At 44.0% G+C, this 9,241-nt stretch overlaps 1 long non-coding RNA gene across 2 annotated transcripts; it reads left to right on the top strand.

Annotated features, from left to right (window-relative positions):
* The first annotated feature begins 614 nt into the window (after positions 1-614).
* LOC132673341 (uncharacterized) lies at positions 615-5,042 on the top strand. Of its 2 annotated transcripts, XR_013557042.2 has the most exons (5): positions 615-1,256; positions 1,652-1,747; positions 2,282-3,094; positions 3,601-3,680; positions 4,857-5,041. It is a non-coding gene; the product is annotated as an uncharacterized LOC132673341 (long non-coding RNA). The 2 variants fall into 2 exon arrangements; XR_013557041.2 differs by lacking the exons at positions 615-1,256; positions 1,652-1,747 and having other exon boundaries at positions 1,754-3,094; positions 4,857-5,042.
* Positions 5,043-9,241: the final 4,199 nt, after the last annotated feature.

Here is a 9,241-nt window from a genome sequence, read left to right as displayed (position 1 = left end):
TTTTTTTTTGTGGAGCAGCTTGTCTAATTGGGCAAGTTTGGCTGTGGCGACATTAGGGCTCATTAGGCTTTCTCTTATCAGGGGTGTAAGCTGAGATTTCAACCGAGCAGAGGATTTAGGTTCTAAATGAGAAATATAGATTAGCATTTCACATAATGAAATAATGGACTTCCATGTTACCTTTCTAGTGACCAAAGCAGGAGCTTCAATCCATTGTAGGGTTCCTTGTTTAATCAATAAATAAACGAGAGACACAGAAGATTTATTTCTTCTGTGGCAACAAACACCATCATTTTTCTTAATTATCCTTAGGTCTGCCTCTCCTGCCTTCAGATTCTTTGCAAGTAAAAAGCTTCTCCACATTAAGAAAGGGGCACGAGATCTCTTGTTGTGTTTTCTTTCTCATACACATGGAAAGGTTGGACTTTTCTGTGGCAATACCTGTATTTCTTAATTAAAACCCAATAAAGTCAGAGGTTTTGCAAGCTTGTCCAGGCTACCTTAAAGATCAGAGCTTCCAGCTAAGGTAGACAAAGATCAAGGCAGCTGAAGGAGAGAAAACAAATAGTTCGAACTTTGGATCCACAGATGGTTATGCCTGCCAACTGTTATGAGCCAATGAATATCTGGCCTATCATTTGTCATATTTATTGCAGTACATAATGCTGTAATTTCTCATGGCATGGTTATTTATCTTGCTGTGTTCTCTGAACAGCTAAAATTGCGGCCATGTTGGAGCATACATATACCTTTTGCGTTTCGTCTTTAAAAAGCAGCCACGCAGATCGGTACGGGCCTCCGCATCCAAGGACTGGAATTATGAATACGGCAAAAGCACTGGTTGGCAGATTATGGAAAATTCTGACAATGGAAACTGCGCTCCCAGTCTTGCTCTTATGTGTCGGGCCCCAGCACCTAACGCGAGCAGAAGCTCGCCATTGCCATTTACTCTCTCTCAGAGGTACCAGGCTGGCATCCCGGAGTGGTGTCTACTGAAGTGGTGAGAACCCTACCTGAGGACTCTCTGGAGTGTTCCCAGAGCTCTCCAATTTTCCGGTAAGGAAATGGATTCTGGGAAGGTGGAGGTTGAGGGTGGGAGGGAGGAGGCCTGAGGTACTCAGTCATTCATTTCTGGCAGCTGTCTGGGGCACTGTGACATCAAAAGGAGCAGCGGGAACACCTGTCTTGGCTGGAAGCTCCACTACTGGCCGTGGTTAGTCAGTGAAGAGAGGCCCCATGATGCCTAGTGACAGAAGGTATGACTCACAGGCGGGCAGAGAGCGTCTTCAGGTTGCTGTTGCTTGCTGGCCACATCTCAGCAGCCAAGGAATCATTGGGTCCAAATGGGGCTTGGGGTTGGGGCAAATTTTAGTGCACGTTGGGGCCCCCATGAATGGCAGAAGGGAAACCGTAGGTGCCTTTCCCCATACAGGATTAGTTGCACTCCTTCCTGAGGTGTGAAAACTCACGCCTTGTTATCGGTGGCTTTGCTCTTCATGAGAAAGGGGTTGTTAGCCGCTCAGAGCCTGCAGAGCATTTTAGGTCTCCCTGTAGCCACCATTGGTTTTCCTCACAATGGCTTCTATCAGGTGTGTTAAGGATGGCTACCCCTAAGAGTCCTGAGTTCCCTCTCCTCTTCCTTCCCCTACAGGTAGTGAAGTGGCCCTGAGGTGTTCAGCAGAGAGAAGAGGCGGTGATGTCATTCTAATTGTGATTCGGGCTAATGGCCAAAGGCTGAAGGTTAAAGGTGCCAAAATCCCTAACCTTTGCCTTAACTGCTTCAATGTCATCTCTTAGTTCCTGGAATAAGCAATGGTCCCTTCTGCCTCAGGACTCTGCAACGCCAAGACTCTAATAGGCAAGGTGACTCAGGAGAGAAAAAAAGAGGCTCTAAAAATGTAATTCTGAAAAGTATACTTCTGAAGTAAATATACCTGTCCTCATGAAGAGATAGAAAGGGCGGTATCGTGGAGGCTCTAAGGCTGGCTGAGGACCAGCCAGTTGGGCTGTCTCAGGTTTAAACAGCTGTGCTCAAAGAAAGGAAGAATAAGTAAATGACCTAGTATAAACATGAAATACACACAGGAAACTTCATGAGGAGAGTTAGAAAGGTTAAGACTCAGAAAGAATGAAAGCTTTTGAAAAATGCCAAAGAGAACAGGATGCTTTTGAAGTTCACATCAGTGTGGGGCGTTGAGTGGGAGTGAGGTTGTGAGGTCAACCAACAACAACAAAACATCCCACTCTTGCCGGTCTTCTTTGCCTCCGTCTCCTGGGTCAGGCAGAATGTTTTTCAGCCGAGGAAGTGTGGAAGGACAACCCGGAAGAGAACTGGAAGGCCAAGATACGGAAAAAGGTCATCAGAGAGCACTGTTCAGATTTTCAGGTCTCGACACTTTGGTCCAGTTCCTACGGAGATGTGAATCGCTGAGAGGCAGCCCTTGAGGGAGCAGAGACCGTGGGGGAAAGGCCAGCTGTCCCGAACCGGGTACGCATCTCCATTTTCAAAAAGGGAGGGTATCTTATGTAGCAACTGACTGATGCACATTCACAAAGGGAAGCAAAGTTGGAGATGAGTGCGACAGTCGCAGAACTAAGGGAGTCTAGCAGAGTGGCGAAGAGAAACTGCATTTGGTTGAATGTGTTAATGAGGGCAACATGGGAGATACCACGCACTCACCGCAGGGTGAGCAATCTGTGCACGAAGAGCAACGAGCCTTAACACAAAGCAGCCATTGTTGTTTCAAGCCTTGGTGGTAGATGGGGAGACATTGTGGCTCTCCTGAAATCCTCCCTGCAGGTCTCTCCCAGCCCTGAGATACAGCCAGCTCTCAGAAGTACCTTTCTAGGGTGTGACTCTACCCTCTGTGCTTCTTCCTTCTTACCATTTCTCACCGGCTGACTTGAACTGGTAACTCTGACGCAAGGGTCATCTAGATTGGAAAGGCAATTGAGAAGAAGTTGTGAAAAGTCTGGTTATCGACTGTCGGAAAGGCGGCTCGGACGAGATTTGGTAAATGTTTGCTTCCCGGTCACCTTGGACAAGCTAATGGCTCTGACCCCTGTTTTTCTCTTCTCAGAAATGGGAACAACGGCAAGTGGCGACCGATGCGCTCTCTCTCTCTCTCTCTCTCTCTCTCTCTCTCTCTCTCTCCAGATTTCTTGCCCTCTCCCTTGTTTTCTTTGGTCTATTCTTGGGCTCCCCATTCATTTAATTCTTGGCTGATTACACAGCCTTCCTTATCAGATTCACAGGAGTTTGCTTCTTGACCACTCTAAGTGAACAGCAAACTCTTTTAAATTGCCGCAACGTGACAAGAAATGAAAATAAGGCAGAAATTCGATCAGAGCATGTTAGGTCTAATTGTCTGCTGTTTGGGCCGCTCTAAAGAATCGCAAGGTGCCCTCCTGCCCACTGCATTCCATCACAGCAGCTCACACCCCACAGGGTGTGATTGAAAGGCACTGACTGAAAGGGGGTGCAGGTTCTAGCAGGAGCTTTCCGCTAATCAGCAATGTGACTTTGGACAAATCTTTTTACAATCCTGGCTCCGTTTCCTCATCAGCACGGTAAATGGGTTGACCTTTATTATCTCCCAGGTCCTCGCCAACTCCAGGATTTTCAAAGGCCCGTGATTCCAAGCCAAAAACTGTATTATGGAATGGGGGTGACGGCACGGGTAAGTGTAAGTTGATTAGGGAAATGGAATAGGATTTATCTTTTGCATTGGCTTTCTCGATAATAAATTATGGAGTAAAGATACAGAGAAGAGAGACGCGTTTTATGTAAGCGTTCAAGAAAGCGTAGCTTATTTTAAACAATGGTTTCTGAAAATAACCTTTCATTCTTTGCCCTTATATTTCTCCTAATGGATGGCATAGAATGGCTACTCAGGCTGAATAGTGACTTTCATTCAATTTTAAGTCACCCCGTCATGTTGTGTACTGACGCTTTCCATGTTAGCTGACGTTGCAGGCTGTAGCACAATGCAGAGTGAAGAGTTAGAAATGTGACATGGTCCGTCAGAAACAATGCTTGCTTTTTGCCGATCAGTTATCATTTAAAGGCTGGCATTTAGAACCATCTTTAGTTAACTCAATAGCTCTGCATCTCTGGTACGGAGGATGTCAGCCCGAGTTCATTTTTTTTGCTTATCAGATACGATGGGACAAGATGACATTAAAACGATTGAAAGAAATGATCCAGAATGCATATTTAAAACTAAAAATCAAGCAGATCTCTAAGGAGCTTAGAAGTTGCTTAGATTGATTTACTGCAGCCAGAGGATTTAAAGAAAAAAATGGTAATTGCCACAGACCATTGACCAGGATAAACCCAGATATTTCCCATTGTTGTCCTGTACCCTGATACATCACAGTCTTCTGATTTTGACTGAAGTCAAATCTTGTGAAGGGAAGAGTGTTTGAAAGTGACTAGAGCTTGCTCATTTATTTGGTCCCTGAGTTGACTCAGGCTTGTTAATCTGTAGGTGCAGTGGAGTCACTCTGTCATTAATATCCTGAATTTGCAGGCTCTCACTAGCACCTGTTCAAGCCACGAGCTGTGCTCCTCTGAAATGCTAATTCCAGGGATTTTCACAAGTGCCTGCCAGACGCCCAGCCTCATGGCTGTTCTGTTCTCCCCGTTGGGCACTGCATCCCCCTGATTGACATACAAGGGACAAGACAGAGCCCTCTCAGTGGCCCAACTGCAGGACCTCTGAGGCAACGTGGGGGATGGGACCTCTCTCCCAATCTTTGAGAGTATACGGATATGGCACTGCTGGTAACTTTATTTATATGGAGGTGTATGAAATGGGACATTGGGGTTTGACCTGGAATCTTCTCTCCTCCAGGGTGCCAGACGAGGAATGGAAAGAGATAAGTGCCAGCACTTGGATCCTCTCCTGAGCAACTAAGTCACCGTTTTGAGGCAGTTTTTAGTCTCTTAGGATGACTTTGTCTGGGAAGTTCGTCATCCCTTGAAGTAAATAAATTTCTATCAGGTCCTCCTGGCCAGTTGCCCTGAGATGTCCAGACAGAATTTTCTAGAATGAGGTAGCACTGTAGGCTCACGTTGGGATCCCTGACACTGTTCACTCAACAACCATTTTTTGAGCATATTTTATGTGAGAAAGATTTTCTTTCTGCTTTTATTCCTCTCGTTTCTAAAGAAAAATTTTTCTTTGGAAGATTGGCTTGAATTGAAGAATTGACATTTAGGACTCCTCTCAACTGAGACCATGAAGCCATTTTCAAATAAAACACAATTAGCAGAGAAGGGATGTACTTTGGAACATGGGTCTCTCCAGCCAGCATCTTTATATAGAAGAGGGCTATTATTGAACAACTTAGACTTAACTGGTTGATCAGGCATCTTTGTAGAGAAACAGAAATAATTAGAAAAGTGCAAGAGTATTTAAACTTTTCAGGACAAGCCAGTGATGGATAATATATAATCTAACCTTCTCCTTAGCGTTTGGGTGGTTCTGTGTCTGTACAGGGAAAGCACATTTTGGCTGTTTTAGAATTAGCCAGCATTTTTATGGACGCTTACCTCAGAATCTGAACATTATTTCAGTGACTTATTTTTCATGTATATTCTGGTGCAAAATTATTTGACTGCATCGCATATATTCATGTTTGCACGAATGGAATGTGAGACAATATTTACTCCTGCATGTATGTTGCTATTGAAGTGACCTACTTTTAAAAAGACCTTTGTACTCACAGCCTTTCATAAGTTGCATATTCATATTAATGGACTACAATGTTGATTTACAAATGTCTAGGCAGTGACATGTTTTATATAATTGTTCACATAACGTTCTCAATTTCAATAGAGAATGCTTCTTGTCTAATTGTGCTTCCTCAATATATAGTAGTCCCTCATACTGATGGCTAAATATTGCTGTCCTTCATGTTTGGAAACGATAATACTGACAAAGATATGTAGGAATGTATCTTCCAGATCAATACGTGATCAATAGTTCACTGTAGGAGGTACTGTAGTCACGAGTGGGGGAGTCCCACATTGTAATTTTATCTTGAAGTTGGGGTTCCACAAATAAGTCAATGTACAGGCCCCGAGTCATCAATCAAGAAATTGCCTAATTGATAAATGGGTACACTCAGCCCCTTGGTCTTTCATTTTAGCAAAACTTTGTTTAAAGGATGTGCTCCCTCCGATTACTTTCTACCTAAAGTGTGCTTCTCTCTTGTTTCTTCCTCCCCTGCTATTTCTGTTTGGCTCTAAGCTGCTTGGGTTTATCTGTTGTCTTCTAACGCATCTGATTTTGTCAAGTTCTATGGGAGAGCACCGCCTCTCTACGTCCCGGGTCCGTGCTTTTGGCGGTATCCACTGTGGCCCAGGGTTAACATCCACTAGGCACATGCCATAACCAGGCACTGAGCCGTGTTCTGGGGCTAGTGAGAGGAAGGGGCCTCCTGCAGTCCAGTGAGGGAGATGGGACAAGGCCTCTGCTGCTTTGCCTGCCCAGCCTGTACCCTCAAATCTCCTTTTTCGGTCCTGTTTTGCTTTGGGGAAATACTCCTCCTTACAGATACAGCCATACAAGCATGGTCCATCCAGACTAAGGCAGGGGCCCCAGCCCAAACTACACCACGGAGACTTCTGGGGGAGAAAAAATCTTGAGCCTCAGAGGGGTAAAAGCTTGGGGATCGTTCTAGGCCGTTCACCCCGGTGGTGGTGCCCTGAGTCAGCATCCATTTGTTCCTGCCACCACGGTATCTGATGTTGCTCAGGTCTCTGCCTTTTGTCGGTGGCTTTTGTCAGCCTCTCCTTATACTGGAAGTTTTCCTGTGTCTTTCAAATCATTTCCTTTCTAGATTAGGTTGGCAACAGCGGGTTTCTGCTGCTGTGCCACCAAAGAACTGTAATCAATGTAGAGATAGGTGAAATGCCATCATTCAGAAAAGTAAATTGTCCAGAAAAGGTAACGCAAGGCATCTATTTGCCTTTGGGGACACGTCTTCACGTTTTCTGAGGAAACAACACCTGCGGTTCATTATAGTAATTTCGGGTTCCCATCTCACTTAGTTTCTGGAACTTGCAGCCACAGTGCAACAAAGACTTGCTTGTTGTCTCTCTAATTTGAGGATTTATAATATCGATCTACAGTGAAAGATACGGTGGCCTAAGAGTCCATTTTGAATCTCACAGTATTTTGGGGCAGCAGGGAACAATACAAAAATATAAGTAGTCAAGAATTACACTGCATGAGCAATTAACATTTTAAGGTCTCTCTAGTTCTCTCTAGCTGTGATTTTAATTGCAAACATTTTCCAACTTTGTGGATGGAAATTATCTTTTTCAGAACATGAGACCCACAGGGGCGCCTGGGTGGCTCAGTCGGTTGAGCGTCCGACTTCAGGCTCAGGTCATGACCTCACAGCTTGTGAGTTCGAGTCCCGCATCAGGCTCTGTGCTGACAGCTCAAAACCTGGAGCCTGCTTCGGGTTCTGTCTCCCTCTCTCTCTGCTCCTAGCCCACTCGCATTCTGTCTCTGTCTCTCTCAAAAATAAATAGACATTAAAAAAATGTTTTTTAAATAATAAAAAAAAAACCTGAGACCCACACCTAAGAAATCTTTCAGAATTTGGGAATGGAAAATCATTTTCATGACTGATCAATAAAAACAGTAAACAGAAAGTTATACATTTTGAGCTCTGTGAATTTAGGAGGCTATCTTTATAAATGTTGTGAAGCCATTACATTAAAATAAAAGTTTTTACTATGGAAACATTTAATGCACTGATAGAAAGATAGTAAACTCTTATGTACTTACGACTTTGCTTCAACAAGTATTAACTCATGGTCACTTTCATTTCTGTTTTCCCCATTGACAGAGAAAAGTATTCCCTCTCTATTTATTTTGGAGCAAGTCCCAGATATCTTACTAATTCATCTGTAAGCATTTCAGAATGTATTTATAAAACACGAATTTTCTTTTGTCTCTTAAACACACCGCCATATAATGATCCGATCTAAAAAAAGTTAATGATCATTCTTCTGCATTGTCAATATGCACAATATGCACTCTGGATCCTTCCTTCCTGCCTGCTCTTCCCATGGGAAAGCCCTTAGGGTCTTCTACCACACTGTCTGAGCCCTCTCTGATTTCAGCCTCAGAATTTGATGGCAGCTGAAGCTCCGTCTCGCTGGCGGTCTAAGTCCGAGTCCCATGTCCTTCTGCACCAAAGGAGTCACCACACCATTGGGTGCACACTGCGGCCCCACAGGGCAGGTCATAAAAACCCAGGGTGACATTACACTACCCGGGAGGACTCTGTGGAGGAGGATTCCACCTCCTGTCCTGCAAGAAGACAATTGTCGGCAGCCTGCCACGTGCTTTTCAGAGGCCCTGGCAAAATCAGCCCCTGTGCGTAGCCACCTCCCAATGTACGTTCCTATCGGCTTTTCCTCCTTCCCAGTAATACTTCCCTGTTCCCACGATTCTGTTTCCTGGAGTAGAATCTCAAGCCCTTGGGGAATGCAAACTATGCTACGCTCTCCTTTTCTTTTCTTTCTTTCTTTCTTTCTTTTTCTTTTTTTTTTTTCACGTGGTTTGAATCCAGATCCAAATAATAATGCAATTTGTTGCATCCCACAGGTCTTTTTTTAAATCGTGGTAAAAAACACGTAACATAAAGTTTGCTATCTTAACCATTTTTAAGAGTACGGTTCAGTGGTATTAAGTACATTCACCACGTGCACCCATCAGCACCATTCTTCACAACTCATTTCACCTTGCATAACTGAGACTCTGTACTCATTAAACATCAATTCCCCCTTCCGCCTTCCTCTCGGGTCCTGGCAACCCCATTCTACCTCCTCCTATGAATTTGGGTACCCTCAGTGCCTCATATAGGCAGAGCATAGAGTATTTGCTTTTCTTTTTCTTTTCTTTTTTTTTTTTTTTTTTTTTTGTAATTTGCCTATTTCACTTAGCGCAGTGTCCTCAAGTTTCATTCACATTGTGGCATGTGTCAGAACCTCCTTCTTCTTTAATGCTGAATACTATTCCATCGCATGTATATATCACATTTTGTTTATCCGTCCATCCATTGATGGACGCTTGAATTGCTGCTTCGATTGGCCGTTGTGGATCATGCTGCTATGAATATGGGTGTACGAATATCTCTTAGAGACCTTGCCTTCAGTTCAACAATGCAAAAGAGTTTCTTTACATCCTCACCAATATGTGATTTTTTTTAAGTT

The sequence above is a fragment of the Panthera onca genome, chromosome C1, assembly GCF_046562875.1.
Source record: "Panthera onca isolate mPanOnc1 chromosome C1, mPanOnc1 haplotype 2, whole genome shotgun sequence".
Taxonomy (NCBI): domain Eukaryota; kingdom Metazoa; phylum Chordata; class Mammalia; order Carnivora; family Felidae; genus Panthera; species Panthera onca.
This window is presented reverse-complemented; position numbering and strand designations above follow the sequence as displayed.